General features: G+C 43.1%; 8 non-coding genes across 8 annotated transcripts; all 8 read right to left on the reverse strand.

Moving 5' to 3' along the window:
• Positions 1 to 1,830: 1,830 nt before the first annotated feature.
• TRNAL-CAG (transfer RNA leucine (anticodon CAG)) lies at positions 1,831 to 1,914 on the reverse strand. Its single transcript has one exon. It is a non-coding gene; the product is annotated as a tRNA-Leu (tRNA).
• Positions 1,915 to 9,598: 7,684 nt separating this feature from the next.
• TRNAL-CAG (transfer RNA leucine (anticodon CAG)) lies at positions 9,599 to 9,682 on the reverse strand. The gene has a single exon. It is a non-coding gene; the product is annotated as a tRNA-Leu (tRNA).
• Positions 9,683 to 9,991: 309 nt separating this feature from the next.
• TRNAL-CAG (transfer RNA leucine (anticodon CAG)) lies at positions 9,992 to 10,075 on the reverse strand. The gene has a single exon. It is a non-coding gene; the product is annotated as a tRNA-Leu (tRNA).
• Positions 10,076 to 11,955: 1,880 nt separating this feature from the next.
• On the reverse strand, positions 11,956 to 12,039 carry TRNAL-CAG (transfer RNA leucine (anticodon CAG)). The gene has a single exon. It is a non-coding gene; the product is annotated as a tRNA-Leu (tRNA).
• A 309-nt stretch (positions 12,040 to 12,348) lies between these two features.
• Positions 12,349 to 12,432, reverse strand: TRNAL-CAG (transfer RNA leucine (anticodon CAG)). Its single transcript has one exon. It is a non-coding gene; the product is annotated as a tRNA-Leu (tRNA).
• A 703-nt stretch (positions 12,433 to 13,135) lies between these two features.
• TRNAL-CAG (transfer RNA leucine (anticodon CAG)) lies at positions 13,136 to 13,219 on the reverse strand. Its single transcript has one exon. It is a non-coding gene; the product is annotated as a tRNA-Leu (tRNA).
• A 1,094-nt stretch (positions 13,220 to 14,313) lies between these two features.
• Positions 14,314 to 14,397, reverse strand: TRNAL-CAG (transfer RNA leucine (anticodon CAG)). The gene has a single exon. It is a non-coding gene; the product is annotated as a tRNA-Leu (tRNA).
• Positions 14,398 to 14,703: 306 nt separating this feature from the next.
• TRNAL-CAG (transfer RNA leucine (anticodon CAG)) lies at positions 14,704 to 14,787 on the reverse strand. The gene has a single exon. It is a non-coding gene; the product is annotated as a tRNA-Leu (tRNA).
• Between the last annotated feature and the right edge of the window lie 434 nt (positions 14,788 to 15,221).

Consider the following 15,221-nt stretch of genomic DNA (forward strand, 5'->3'; position numbering starts at 1 on the left):
TCGGAAAATATATCGGTAACAACTTTTTGCTTAAGCTCAGTTTCCGTTTCACCGGCTTCCTCTTGAAGACCGAAGATCAACAGATTAGAACGCCTACTCCTGTCTTCTAAGTCCACAATTTTGGATTCTAGAGATTTTACGGTCCGTTCAAGATCATCTACACGAGCAGCACGTTTTTCTAATTCAGTGAACCGACGGCCCCAATCAGCGAAAATCTTTTCCATGTTATTTTGCTGTGTTATAAGAGCCGCCACGTCTTTAACAAATTTGGTTTGTCCTACCAGTAGTTCTTGCAGCATTTTTTCTATGTCGGGACCTAGATTTGTCTCAACATCACCGCACAATAGAAGCAAGCATGCACAGTACATTTCGTAAGCGATACTGGCACAACGCCGTGGGCACGGCAAGACCAAAAGGCAGCGGTAATCGCTCTTGAACGAAGCAGAGTAATAACTAACCTGCATTAAGCAGAGAAAAGGCTTGTGAGGCCACATGCCCGCAGCTGGTCCGCCGTGCCCACTGAAGGTGTGCAGTTTCAGTCGTCCTTTTATAGAGTTGTCGACCGATGTCACATGACGTGCAGGTGGCGCTGGGGTTGACGTGGGTGTGACCAAGGCTGACATGAGAAGAAAGGTTCCTTGATAAGCCTCCGTCGGTGATCCCGTGTTAAGAAACCACGTGGAAGGAACAGGCACGTTTTGACAGCTTGTAGATCCGGTAGAACAGAAGTTTGGATGATACGTCGCTCCGGTCAAACCAAAAACGAGCACCTGCATTAAGCAGAGAAAAGGCTTGCGAGGCCACATGCCCGCAGCTGGTCCGCCGTGCCCGCCGTGCCCACATGCGGTTTGGCTGCTTTTGTCGAGAAAGAAAACATATGACTAAAGCTATTTAAAAACGAACAGGTATTGCACGCGATAGAAGCAGTAAATGACATCACATTTATCTTTTATCATTTATCTGTATTATGACTCCTAAATGTCCGTACCAGTACGCCCAGCCACCTAGCTAATAAACAATAGTCATTACTCACACTTCTGAAGCAAAACATAAGTGCCAGAAGTGGGATTCGAACCTACGCCCGGAAGCCCGGACTGCGACCTGAACGCAGTGCCTTGGACAGCTCGGCCATCCTTACGGGCGGTTTGGCTGCTTTTGTCGAGAAATAAAACTTATGAATAAAATTTATTTAAAAAAACAACAGGTATTGCGCGCGATAGAAGGAGTAAATGACATCACATGGCTATTTTCAAAAGTGGCCTATCAAGCGCGCTGGAATTTTCGTCGCGAAAAAAAGTGAAAGTGATGAACGCTGTGGAAAAAAATTTTTGTGCCGATAGGTATTACATTTATCTGTATTATGACTCCTAAATATCTGCACCGGCACTCCCAGCCACCTAGCTAATAAACAATAGTCATTACTCACACAGCTGAAGCAAAACATAAGTGGGATTCGAACCTACGCCCGGAAGCCCGGACTGCGACCTGAACGCAGCGCCTTGGACCGCTCTGCCATCCTTACGAGCGGTTTGGCTGCTTTTGTCGAGAAATAAAACATATGACCTAAATTTATTTAAATAAAGAACAGGTATTGCACGCGATAGAAGGAGTAAATGACATCGCATGGCTATTTTCAAAAGTGGCCTATCAAGCGCGCTGGAGTTTTGGTCGCGAAAAAAAGTGAAAGTAATGAACGCTATGGAAAAAAAATTGTGCCGATAGGTATTCACAATTATCTGTAATATGACTCCTAAATGTCTGTACCGGTACATCCAGCCACCTAGCTGATAAACAATAGTCATTACTCACACAGCTGAAGCAAAACATAACTGTCAGAAGTGGGATTCTAACCCATGCCCAGAAGTCCGGACTGCGACCTGAACGCAGCGCCTTGGACCGCTCGGCCATCCTGACATGCGGTTCGGCTGCTTTTGTCGAGAAAGAAAACATATGACTAAAGTTTATTGAAAAAAAGAACAGGTATTGCGCGCGATAGAAGGAGTAATTGACATCACATGGCTATTTTCAAAAGTGGCCAATCAAGCGCGCTGGAATTTCGTCGCCAAAAAAATGAAAGTAATGAACGCCGCGGAAAAAAAATTTTGTGCCGATAAGTATACACATTTATCTGTATTATGACTCCTAAATGTCTGTACCGGTACGCCCAGCAACCTTGCTAATAAACAATAGTCATTACTCACACAGCTGAAGCAAAACATAAGTGTCAGAAGTGGGATTCGAACCCACGCCCTGAAGACCGGACATCGACCTGAACGCAGCGCCTTGGACCGCTCCACCATCCCGACATGCGGTTCGGCTGCTTTTGTTGAGAAATAAAACATATGACTAAAGTTTATTGAAAAAAGAACAGGTATTGCGCGCGATAGAAGGAGTAATTGACATCACAAGGCTATTTTCAAAAGTGGCCTATCAAGCGCGCTGGAGTTTTGGTCGCAAAAAAAAAGTGAAAGTATTGAACGCTGTGGAAAATAATTTTTGTGCCAATAGGTATTCACATTTATCTGTATTATTACTCCTAAATTCTGCACTGGTACGCCCAGCCACCTAGCTAATAAACAATAGTCATTACTCACACAGCTGAAGCAAAGCATAAGTGCCAGAATTGGGATTCGAACCCACGCCTAGATGCCCGGACTGCGACCTGACATTTTGGCAGTGGCGGTCGTGGCAGCAGGAAGTCGAGTCCACTGAGCAACGTTCTTCCTTTGCGCAGGTGCTCACTTGTGCATATCTTGACAGTTGTCTGGTTCGGCTCTTCGGGCTATCGGGATATTCTCTGGATTTCTCGACCCGTCTACTTGGAATATCTGGTCAAGCAACGTCACTACCCTGTCGCTACAGCCACAAAGATCGAAGTTTCTGCGCAAGCACGGACTGCGAGGACACCTACCGGAGACACTACTTAGGCTCAACACTGTGGTCGTGTAGCCACATTTTGGCAGTGGCGGTCGTGGCAGCAGGAAGTCGAGTCCACTGAGCAACGTTCTTCCTTTGCGCAGGTGCTGACCCTTGCATATCGTGACAGTTGTCTGGTTCGGCTCTTCGGGCTATCGGGATATTCTCTGGATTTCTCGACCCGTCTACTTGGAATATCTTGTCAAGCAACGTCACTACCCTGTCGCTACAGCCACAAAGAACGAACTTTCTGCGCAAGCACGGACTGCGAGGACACCTACCGGAGACACTACTTAGGCTCAACACTGTGCTCGTGTAGCCACATTTTGGCAGTGGCGGTCGTGGCAGCAGGAAGTAGAGTCCACTGAGCAACGTTCTTCCTTTGCGCAGGTTGGTTGTGCATTAATTGCACCGCTGATTTTTGCTTCTACTTTTATTGTCGCGACTGCTGCTGCCAGTGGTTATTGTGCTGTAGTCACTGTTACGTTTATATGATGCTGTCAAATGCTGAGCTGTCACGCGAAGTGCAACAGCTTCGAGCCGAAATTGAACAGCTTCATGAAAGTGTCTCTGCCATCAGCACTTTTTATGAAGAAATGAAAAAGAAGCATGAGCTCACCTCAGCCGAAAACAAGTCTCTTCAAAAATCAAATGATGAACTGGCTGCTAAACTGGCTGACTTGGAACAGCGTTCGCGACTTAAAAACGTTGAGATAAAGGGTGTGCCATTAAAAAAGGGGGAGGATTGCGCCACCATTCTTCAGAAAATGGGTGATGTATTTGACTGTCCCATAAAAAAGGATGATATCAACGCTGTGCATCGCGTGCCAGCAAAAAAGGACACTAACATAATCGCGAGGTTTTGTTCTCGGGTCAAGAAGGATGAATTTTTGCGCAAAGCACGCAGGGCACGTCGAACAACCGAGTCACTCGGTTTTGCTCAGTCACAAGGTGCGAATGTGTACGTTAATGACCACCTCACACCCAACAACAAAAGATTGTTTGCACAAGCGCTCTCACTAAAGAGAGAAAAGCAATGGAAGTTTCTGTGGGTAGACAATGGTCGCATCAAGGTGCAAAAAACTGAGGACAGCCGAGTTCACGTCATCGCCAGCGTGCAGGACCTCTCAGTAATGAGAGAATAGCCACTGTTAATGACCAAAGCGACTGTTACCTAAAGAGAAAGATGGCAGACAAAGATTATGTGACACTCGAAAAATTAGGCGCATTACTTTCCACGAAAAAGAATGGCTCTTCCTTCCTTCATCTCAACGCACAATATGCACGAAATAAAAAAGACCAAATAACCGCCCTTATTTCAACTATACGCTCTGAACCTCATGTTCTTATGATGACGGAAACAAGGTACAGGGATGAATCTGAGGTTCTAAGATCACCCGGCTATGAAACCTTCTTTTTGAATCGCCCAACAAAATAGGAGGTGGTGTTTTGATATGGCTAAAAACTCGGTAAAATGTAGGCTGGTTCACGAGTTTTCGCATGTCACTAATGATTATGAAATATTGACTGTACAAAGTGACGGTTTTGTTTATGGTGTGTTATACCACCCTCCTAGTGGTAACAAGTCGAACTTCTTAGTATTATTAGATACATACTTGCGTTGGGTTGGAGACACTGGTAGTACACTAGTTCTTGCAGGTGATCTCAATATCGACGTTGCAAAGCCATCAGAAAGTCAGTTAGAACTTTGTCAAGTTATTGAATCCAATGGGTTTTCTAATGTTATCACCATCCCAACCCACATTTACAAAAGCACTGCGACATTAATAGATATGTTCATTACTAACATAGAAGCTTCGAAATGTTTGTCTGGCGTACTGAGCGCACCCATCAGTGACCATCTTCCTATCTTTATACTGATAAACGAAACCGTAAACTGTGCGCCAGCCCAACTCAGAGAACCGATAGTTATTCAAGATATTAATGAATATACACTGGCTGCATTTCGCAAGGAGATATCGTTAACCGATTGGTCAGGCCTGTATTGCGAGCAAGAACCTGAATCCGCCTATGATATTTTCCATGACAAACTGGTAAGGGTGTACAAGAAATGCTTTCCGTACAAACAGCTCAAGCATACGCGCAAAGCCAAAAAACCGTGGCTGACTAAAAGTTGTCTTAATGAAATAAAACGCAAAAATAAATTGTTCGAAAACTTCCTGAAAAACAGGAACGAAGAAACGCTTAAACGTTTCAAAGCCCAGTGAAATAAAGTAAACAGCCTGTTGCGTTACAAAAAGAGAACGTACTTAAACAGCATCTTCAACAAAGATGTAATGAATAAACAAGACTTGGCTTGGTCTAGACTAAACAAATTTCTTGGCCGTAACGGTGATGACTTCAGGCCTACTGAGCTTGTGATAGACGGTGACGTTATTTGTAAGGATGATTTAGCAAACTTATTCAATGACTATTTTTTATCTCTAGCAAAGGAACAGTACAATTCAGCTTGTACCACATATTTGTCTGACAGTATCTCTGAGAGCGCGTTCTTGGCGCCAACAACAGCTGGTGAACTTTCACATGCTTTTTCGTCTGTGAAAAACAGCACGTGTTGTGACGCATATGACATACAGATTAAGCCTATCAAACACGTATTAGATATCATTGCTGAATTATTAGAGCATATCTTTAATCTTGCTTTTTCCACCGGAATTCTGCCACAAAAGTTACAAGTTGCAAAAGTGGTTGTGCTGTACAAAGGAGGAGATAAAAATGCACTAAACAATTACCGACCGATATCTATACTTCCAGTAATTTCAAAAGTTCTGGAAAAACTAATTCAAAAGCGTATGGTTTCTTTCCTAGATAAGCACCACATCATCACTCCTTCGCAGTTTGGTTTTATCAAAGGCCGTACGACTGAACTTGCTCTTTTAGAACAGAAAGAATTTATACTAAATGCTTTTGAACGCGAACTACACACTTTAGGCATCTTCGTAGACTATTCAAAGGCGTTCGACACAATAAATCACATTACGCTGCTAAAGAAATGGGCACACTATGGATTTCGAGGTGTTTTTTTACAACTCATTGAATCATACCTAATGTATCGGCAGCAGGAAGTAGTCGTCGGCAATTGTACCTCCAATTTACTAAAAATTTCAGCGGGTGTACCACAAGGTTGCATATTAGGGCCTCTGCTTTTTTGTATATACATAATTGATATTGTGAAAACTGACACGTCTGTAAAATGTATTATATACGCTGATGATACAGCCTTGCTTCTTACTGCTGAAAATTATACAAACTTAATTAATGACGCAAATGAGGTACTGGCGAAGTTGACCACGTGGACATGCGTTATCTGTTTAAAACTTAACACATCAAAAACAAAAGCTGTATATATCAGGCCGAAAAATAAACAAACCCCTTGTCATGTCCCATTAAAACTTGGCAGTTCAGAACTTGAGATAGTACGGCGTATTAAGTGTCTGGGAATAATTTTCGATCAACACATGTCTTGGAACGCACACACTGAAAAACTATATGGCACTATATCAAGGATTTCGGGCATACTATCCCGGGGGCGTTTCTCGCTACCTAAGGCAGTTAAACTTCTCATCTATAAATCCCTGTTTTTATTTCACGTCAACTACTGTCATCTGGTTTGGGGTACGACAACTCTTACAAATATCCGCAAACTGCACGTCATACAGAAAAGGGCTGTTCGTGCCGTTGCAAATGCTCCATATCGCAGTCACACCACTCCCATATTTCACGACATCAAGCTGCTACCTCTACCTGAATACTAGCGCGCAATAGTTGTGAAACGCTACCAGGCAGGATTAAAACGCGACAACCTTTTAGGAACCATTGCCAACCTAAACCACCGCAAAGTTCTTTATAACACGCGTTTCAATCACACATGGCTTATCCCGCGCACGCGCACTAACTACGGCAAAGAAATGCTGCGCTTCCTCCTGCCGTTTCACTTGAATGCCATATCGTCTTCCATTTGAGTGACTGTTCTGATTGTAAGTGTAGTAAGCGTATGGGCACATACCCCATATTTTTTTTTTACTTTGGTGCTAATCTTGCGATCTTCTTTTCTTGCATCGTTGCACTCTCTTATTGATATCGTAGGTGTAAGAAAATAATTACAGTCATTTCTTTGAGTTTATTACTTTTCAATCTTCATGCTCTATTATGCTTATGCTTTATTATGCTTATGCTTATTATACTTTATGCTTTATGCTTGCTCAAATTTTTGTACATTGTCACTGCAATAAAAGTATTGCCTATGCTGCCCATTTCTAAGGGGTCGTGGTCCCAGTCAAGCCCATTAGAGGCTTTTTGACCACGGCCCTCAGCATCCCGAATGTTGAAAAATAAATGAAGTTCAAAGTTCAAACACAGCGCCTTGGACCACTCGGCCATCCTGACATGCGGTTCGGCTGCTTTTGTCGAGAAATAAAACATATGACTAAAGTTTATTGAAAAAAAGAACAGGTATTGCGCGCGATAGAAGGAGTAATTGACATCACATGGCTATTTTCAAAAGTGGCCTATCAAGCGCCCTGGAGTTTTGGTCGCGAAAAAAAAGTGAAAGTAGTGAACGCTGTGGAAAAAAATTTTTGTGCCGATAGGTATTCACATTTATCTGTATTATGACTCCTAAATTTCTGTACCGGTACGCCCAACCACCTAGCTAATAAACAATAGTCATTACTCACACAGCTGAAGCAAAACATAACTGTCAGAAGTGGGATTCTAACCCATGCCCGGAAGTCCGGACTGCGACCTGAACGCAGCGCCTTGGACCGCTTTGCCATCCTGACATGCGGTTCGGCTGCTTTTGTAGAGAAATAAAACATATCACTAAAGTTTATTTGAAAAAAGAACAGGTATTGCGCGCAATAGAAGGAGTAATTGATATGACATGGCTATTTTCAAAAGTGGCCTATCAAGCGCACTGGAATTATCATCGCGAAAAAAAGTGAAAGTAATAAACGCTGTGGAAAAAAAATTTTGTGCCGATAGGTATTCACATTTATCTGTATTATGACTCCTAAATTTCTGTACCGGTACGCCCAGCCACCTAGCTAATAAACAATAGTCATTAATCACACAGCTGAAGCAAAACATAACTGTCAGAAGTGGGATTCTAACCCATGCCAGGAAGTCCGGACTGCGACCTGAACGGAGCGCCTTGGACCGCTTGGCCATCCTGACATGCGGTTCGGCTGCTTTTGTAGAGAAATAAAACATATGACTAAAGTTTATTTGAAAAAAGAACAGGTATTGCGCGCAATAGAAGGAGTAATTGATATCACATGGCTATTTTCAAAAGTGGCCTATCAAGTGCACTGGCATTTTCGTCACAAAAAAAGTGAAAGTAATGAATGCTGTGGAAAAGAAAATTTGTGCCGATAGGTATACACATTTATCTGTATTATGACCCCTAAATGTCTGTACCGGTACGCCCAGCCACCTAGCTAATTAACAATAGTCATTACTCACACAGCTGAAGCAAAACATAGGTGTCAGAAGTGGGATTCGAACCCACGCCCTGAAGACCGGACTGCGACTGAACGCAGCGCCTTGGACCGCTCGGCCATCCTGACATGCGGTTTGGCTGCTTATGTCGAGAAATAAAAGATAAAACTAAAGTTTATTGAAAAAACGAACAGGTATTGCGCGCGATAGAAGCAGTAAATGACATCACATGGCTATTTTTAAAAGTGGCCTATCAAGCACGCTGGAATTTTCGTAGCCGAAAAAGTGAAAGTAATGAACGCTGTGGCAAAGAATTTTTGTGCCGACAGGTATACACATTGATCTGTATTATGACTCCTAAATGTCTGTACCAGTACGCCAAGCCACCTAGCTAATAAACAATAGTCATTACTCACACAGTTAAAGCAAAACATAGGTGTCAGAAGTGGGATTCGAACCGACGCCCTGAAGACCGGACTGCGACTGAACGCAGCGCCTTGGACAGCTCGGCCATCCTGACATGCGGTTTGGCTGCTTTTGTAGAGAAATAAAACATATGACTAAAGTTTATTTGAAAAAAGAACAGGAATTGCGCGCAATAGAAGGAGTAATTGATATCACATGGCTATTTTCAAAGGTGGCCTTCAAGCGCACTGGCATTTTCGTCGTGAAAAAAAGTGAAAGTAATGAACGCTGTGGCAAAGAACTTTTGTGCCGACAGGTATACACATTTATCTGTATTATGACTCCTAAATGTCTGTACCAGTACGCCCAGCCACCTAGCTAATAAACAATAGTCATTACTCACACAGCTGAAGCAAAACATAGGTGTCAGAAGTGGGATTCGAACCCACGCCCTGAAGACCGGACTGCGACTGAACGCAGCGCCTTGGACCGCTCGGCCATCCTGACATGCGGTTTGGCTGCTTTTGTCGAGAAATAAAAGATAAAACTAAAGTTTATTTAAAAAACGAACAGGTATTGCGCGCGATAGAAGCAGTAAATGACATCACATGGCTGTTTTTATAAGTGGCCTATCAAGCGCGCTGGAATTTTCGTCGCCCAAAAAATTGAAAGTAACGAACGCCGTGGGAAAGAATTTTTGTGCCGATAGGTATTCACATTTATCTGTGTTATGACTCCTAAATGTCTGTACCGGTAAGCCCAGCCACCTAGCTAATAAACAATAGTCATTACTCACACAGCTCAAGCAAATCATAAGTGTCAGAAGTGGGATTCAAACCCACGCCCGGAAGACCGGTCTGAGACCTGAACGCAGTGCCTTGGACCGCTCGGCCATCCTGACTTGCGGTTCGGCTGCTTTGTCGAGAAATAAAACATATGACTAAAGTTTATTTATAAAAATAACAGGTATTGCACGCGATAGAAGGAGTAAATGACATCACATGGCTATTTAGAAAAGTGGCCTATCAAGCGCGCTAAAATTTTCGTCGTGAAAAAAAGTGAAAGTAATGAATGCTGTGGCAAAGAATTTTTTTACCGATAGGTATTCACATTTCTCTGTATTATGACTCCTAAATGTCTGTACCGGTACGGCCAGCCACCTAGCTAATAAACAATAGTCATTACTCACACAGCTGAAGCAAAACATAACTGTCAGAAGTGGGATTCGAACCCACGCCCGGAAGTCCGGACTACTACCTGAACGCAGCGCCTTGGACCGCTCAGCCATCCTGACATGCGGTTCGTCTGGCTTTGTCGAGAAATAAAACATATGACTAAAATTTATTTGAAAAAAGAATAGGTATTGCGCGCGATAGAAGGAGTAATTGACATCACAGGGCTATTTTCAAATGTGGCCTTCAAGCGCACTGGCATTTTCGTCGTGAAAAAAAAGTGAAAGTAATGAACGCTGTGGCAAAGAATTTTTGTTCCGACAGGTATACACATTTATCTGTATTATGACTCCTAAATGTCTGTACCAGTACGTCCAGCCACCTAGCTAATAAACAATAGTCAATACTCACACAGCTGAATTAAAACATAGGTGTCAGAAGTGGGATTCGAACCCACGCCCTGAAAACCGGACTGCGACTGAACGCAGCGCCTTGGACTGCTCGGCCATCCTGACATGCGGTTCGCCTGCTTTTGTCGAAATATAAAACATATGACTAAAATTTATTTGAAAAAAGAACAGGTATTGCGCGCGATAGAAGGAGTAATTGACATCACATGGCTATTTTCAAAAGTGGCCTTCAAGCGCACTGGCATTTTCGTCGTGAAAAAAAGTGAAAGTAATGAACGCAGTGGCAAAGAACTTTTGTGCCGACAGGTATACACATTTATCTGTATTATGACTCCTAAATGTCTGTACCAGTACGCCCAGCCACCTAGCTAATAAACAATAGTCATTACTCACACAGCTGAATTAAAACATAGGTGTCAGAAGTGGGATTCGAACCCACGCCCTGAAGACCGGACTGCGACTGAACGCAGCGCCTTGGACCGCTCGGCCATCCTGACATGCGGTTTGGCTGCTTTTGTCGAGAAATAAACGATAAAACTAAAGTTTATTTAAAAAACGAACAGGTATTGCGTGCGATAGAAGCAGTAAATGACATCACATGGCTATTTTTAAAAGTGGCCTATCAAGCGCGCTGGAATTTTCGTCGCCAAAAAAATTGAAAATAATGAACGCCGTGGGAAAGAATTTTTGTGCCGACAGGTATACACATTGATCTGTATTATGACTCCTAAATGTCTGTACCAGTACGCCAAGCCACCTAGCTAATAAACAATAGTCATTACTCACACAGTTAAAGCAAAACATAGGTGTCAGAAGTGGGATTCGAACCGACGCCCTGAAGACCGGACTGCGACTGAACGCAGCGCCTTGGACAGCTCGGCCATCCTGACATGCGGTTTGGCTGCTTTTGTAGAGAAATAAAACATATGACTAAAGTTTATTTGAAAAAAGAACAGGAATTGCGCGCAATAGAAGGAGTAATTGATATCACATGGCTATTTTCAAAGGTGGCCTTCAAGCGCACTGGCATTTTCGTCGTGAAAAAAAGTGAAAGTAATGAACGCTGTGGCAAAGAACTTTTGTGCCGACAGGTATACACATTTATCTGTATTATGACTCCTAAATGTCTGTACCAGTACGCCCAGCCACCTAGCTAATAAACAATAGTCATTACTCACACAGCTGAAGCAAAACATAGGTGTCAGAAGTGGGATTTGAACCCACGCCCTGAAGACCGGACTGCGACTGAACGCAGCGCCTTGGACCGCTCGGCCATCCTGACATGCGGTTTGGCTGCTTTTGTCGAGAAATAAAAGATAAAACTAAAGTTTATTTAAAAAACGAACAGGTATTGCGCGCGATAGAAGCAGTAAATGACATCACATGGCTGTTTTTATAAGTGGCCTATCAAGCGCGCTGGAATTTTCGTCGCCCAAAAAATTGAAAGTAATGAACGCCGTGGGAAAGAATTTTTGTGCCGATAGGTATTCACATTTATCTGTGTTATGACTCCTAAATGTCTGTACCGGTAAGCCCAGCCACCTAGCTAATAAACAATAGTCATTACTCACACAGCTCAAGCAAATCATAAGTGTCAGAAGTGGGATTCAAACCCACGCCCGGAAGACCGGTCTGAGACCTGAACGCAGTGCCTTGGACCGCTCGGCCATCCTGACTTGCGGTTCGGCTGCTTTGTCGAGAAATAAAACATATGACTAAAGTTTATTTATAAAAATAACAGGTATTGCACGCGATAGAAGGAGTAAATGACATCACATGGCTATTTAGAAAAGTGGCCTATCAAGCGCGCTAAAATTTTCGTCGTGAAAAAAAGTGAAAGTAATGAATGCTGTGGCAAAGAATTTTTTTACCGATAGGTATTCACATTTCTCTGTATTATGACTCCTAAATGTCTGTACCGGTACGGCCAGCCACCTAGCTAATAAACAATAGTCATTACTCACACAGCTGAAGCAAAACATAACTGTCAGAAGTGGGATTCGAACCCACGCCCGGAAGTCCGGACTACTACCTGAACGCAGCGCCTTGGACCGCTCAGCCATCCTGACATGCGGTTCGTCTGGCTTTGTCGAGAAATAAAACATATGACTAAAATTTATTTGAAAAAAGAATAGGTATTGCGCGCGATAGAAGAAGTAATTGACATCACAGGGCTATTTTCAAAAGTGGCCTTCAAGCGCACTGGCATTTTCGTCGTGAAAAAAAAAGTGAAAGTAATGAACGCTGTGGCAAAGAATTTTTGTTCCGACAGGTATACACATTTATCTGTATTATGACTCCTAAATGTCTGTACCAGTACGCCCAGCCACCTAGCTAATAAACAATAGTCAATACTCACACAGCTGAATTAAAACATAGGTGTCAGAAGTGGGATTGGAACCCACGCCCTGAAAACCGGACTGCGACTGAACGCAGCGCTTTGGACTGCTCGGCCATCCTGACATGCGGTTCGCCTGCTTTTGTCGAAATATAAAACATATGACTAAAATTTATTTGAAAAAAGAACAGGTATTGCGCGCGATAGAAGGAGTAATTGACATCACATGGCTATTTTCAAAAGTGGCCTTCAAGCGCACTGGCATTTTCGTCGTGAAAAAAAGTGAAAGTAATGAACGCAGTGGCAAAGAACTTTTGTGCCGACAGGTATTCACATTTATCTGTGTTATGACTCCTAAATGTCATTACCGGTAAGCCCAGCCACCTAGCTAATAAACAATAGTCAATACTCACACAGCTGAAGCAAATCATAGGTGTCAGAAGTGGGATTCAAACCCACGCCCGGAAGACCGGTCTGAGACCTGAACGCAGCGCCTTGGACCGCTCGGCCATCCTGACTTGCGGTTCGGCTGCTTTGTCGAGAAAAAAATTATATGACTAAAGTTTATTTATAAAAAGAACAGGTATTGCACGCGATAGAAGGAGTAAATGACATCACATGGCTATTTATAAAAGTGGCCTATCAAGCGCGCTAAAATTTTCGTCGTGAAAAAACTGAATGTAATGAATGCTGTGGAAAAGAATTTTTATACCGATAGGTATTCACATTTCTCTGTATTATGACTCCTAAATGTCTGTACCGGTACAGCCAGCCACCTAGCTAATAAACAGTAGTCATTACTCACACAGCTGAAGCAAAACATAACTGTGAGAAGTGGGATTCGAACCCACGCCCGGAAGTCCGGACTGCTACCTGAACGCAGCGCCTTGGACTGCTCGGCCATGCTGACATGCGGTTCGTCTGCTTTTGTCGAGAAATAAAACATATGACTAAAATTTATTTGAAAAAAGAATAGGTATTGCGCGCGATAGAAGGAGTAATTGACATCACAGGGCTATTTTCAAAAGTGGCCTTCAAGCGCGCTGGAATTTTCGTCGCGAAAAAAAGAGAAACTGATGAACGCTGTGGAAAAAAATTTTTGTGCCGATAGTTATTAACATTTATCTGTATTATGACTCCTAAATGTCTGTACCGGTACGTCCAGCCACCTAGCTAATAAACAGTAGTCATTACTCACACAGCTGAAGCAAAACATAGGAGTCAGAAGTGGGATTCGAACCCACGCCCTGAAGACCGGACTGCGACTGAACGCAGCGCTTTGGACCGCTCGGCCATCCTGATATGCGGTTTGGCTGTTTTAGTCGAGAAATAAAATATAAAACTAAAGTTTATTTAAAAAAAGAACAGGTATTGCGCGCGATAGAAGGAGTAAATGCCATCACATGGCTCTTTACAAAAGTGGCCTTTCAAGCGCGCTGGAATTTTCGTCGCGAAAAAAAGTGAAACTGATGAACGCTGTGGAAAAAAATTTTTGTGCCGATAGTTATTAACATTTATCTGTATTATGACTCCTAAATGTCTGTACCGGTACGCCCAGCCACCTAGCTAATAAACAATAGTCATTACTCACACAGCTGAAGCAAAACATAAGTGTCAGAAGTGGGATTCGAACCCACGCCCGGAAGACCGGACTGCGACCTGAACGCAGCGCCTTGGACCGCTCGGCCATCCTGACATGCGGTTTGGCTGCTTTTGTCGAGAAATAAAACTTATGACTAAAGCTATTTAAAAACGAACAGGTATTGCGTGCGATAGAAGCAGTAATTGACATCACATGGCTATTTTCAAAAGTGGCCTATCAAGCGCGCCGGAATTTTCGTCGCCAAAAAATGAAAGTAATGAACGCCACGCAAAAGAAATTTTGTGCCGATAGGTGTACCCATTTATCTGTATTATGACTCCTAAATGTTTGTACCGGTACGCCCAGCAACCTTGCTAATAAACAATAGTCATTACTCACACAGCTGACGCAAAACATAAGTGTCAGAAGTGGGATTCGAACCCACGCCCGGAAGACTGGACTGCGACCTGAACGCAGCGCCTTGGACCGCTCGGCCATCCCGACATGCGGTTTGGCGGCTTTTGTCGAGAAATAAAACATATGACTAAAGTTTATTTAAAAAAAGAACAGGTATTGCTCGCGATAGAAGCAGTAAATGATATCACATGGCTATTTTCAAAACTGGCCTATCAAGCGCGCTGGAGTTTTCGTCGCGAAAAAAAGTAAAAATAATGAACGCTGTGGAAAAGTATTTTTGTGCCGAAAGGTACTCACATTTATCTGTATTATGACTCCTAAATGTCTGTACCGGTACGCCCAACCACCTAGCTAATAAACAATAGTCATTACTCACACAGCTGAAACAAAACATAACTGTCAGAAGTGGGATTCGAACCCACGCCTGGATGCCCGGACTGCGACTGAACGCAGCGCTTTGGACCGCTCGGCCATCCTGATATGCGGTTTGGCTGTTTTAGTCGAGAAATAAAATATAAAAC

The sequence above is a fragment of the Rhipicephalus microplus genome, chromosome X (assembly GCF_043290135.1).
Source record: "Rhipicephalus microplus isolate Deutch F79 chromosome X, USDA_Rmic, whole genome shotgun sequence".
In the NCBI taxonomy this organism is placed as follows: Eukaryota; Metazoa; Arthropoda; class Arachnida; order Ixodida; family Ixodidae; genus Rhipicephalus; species Rhipicephalus microplus.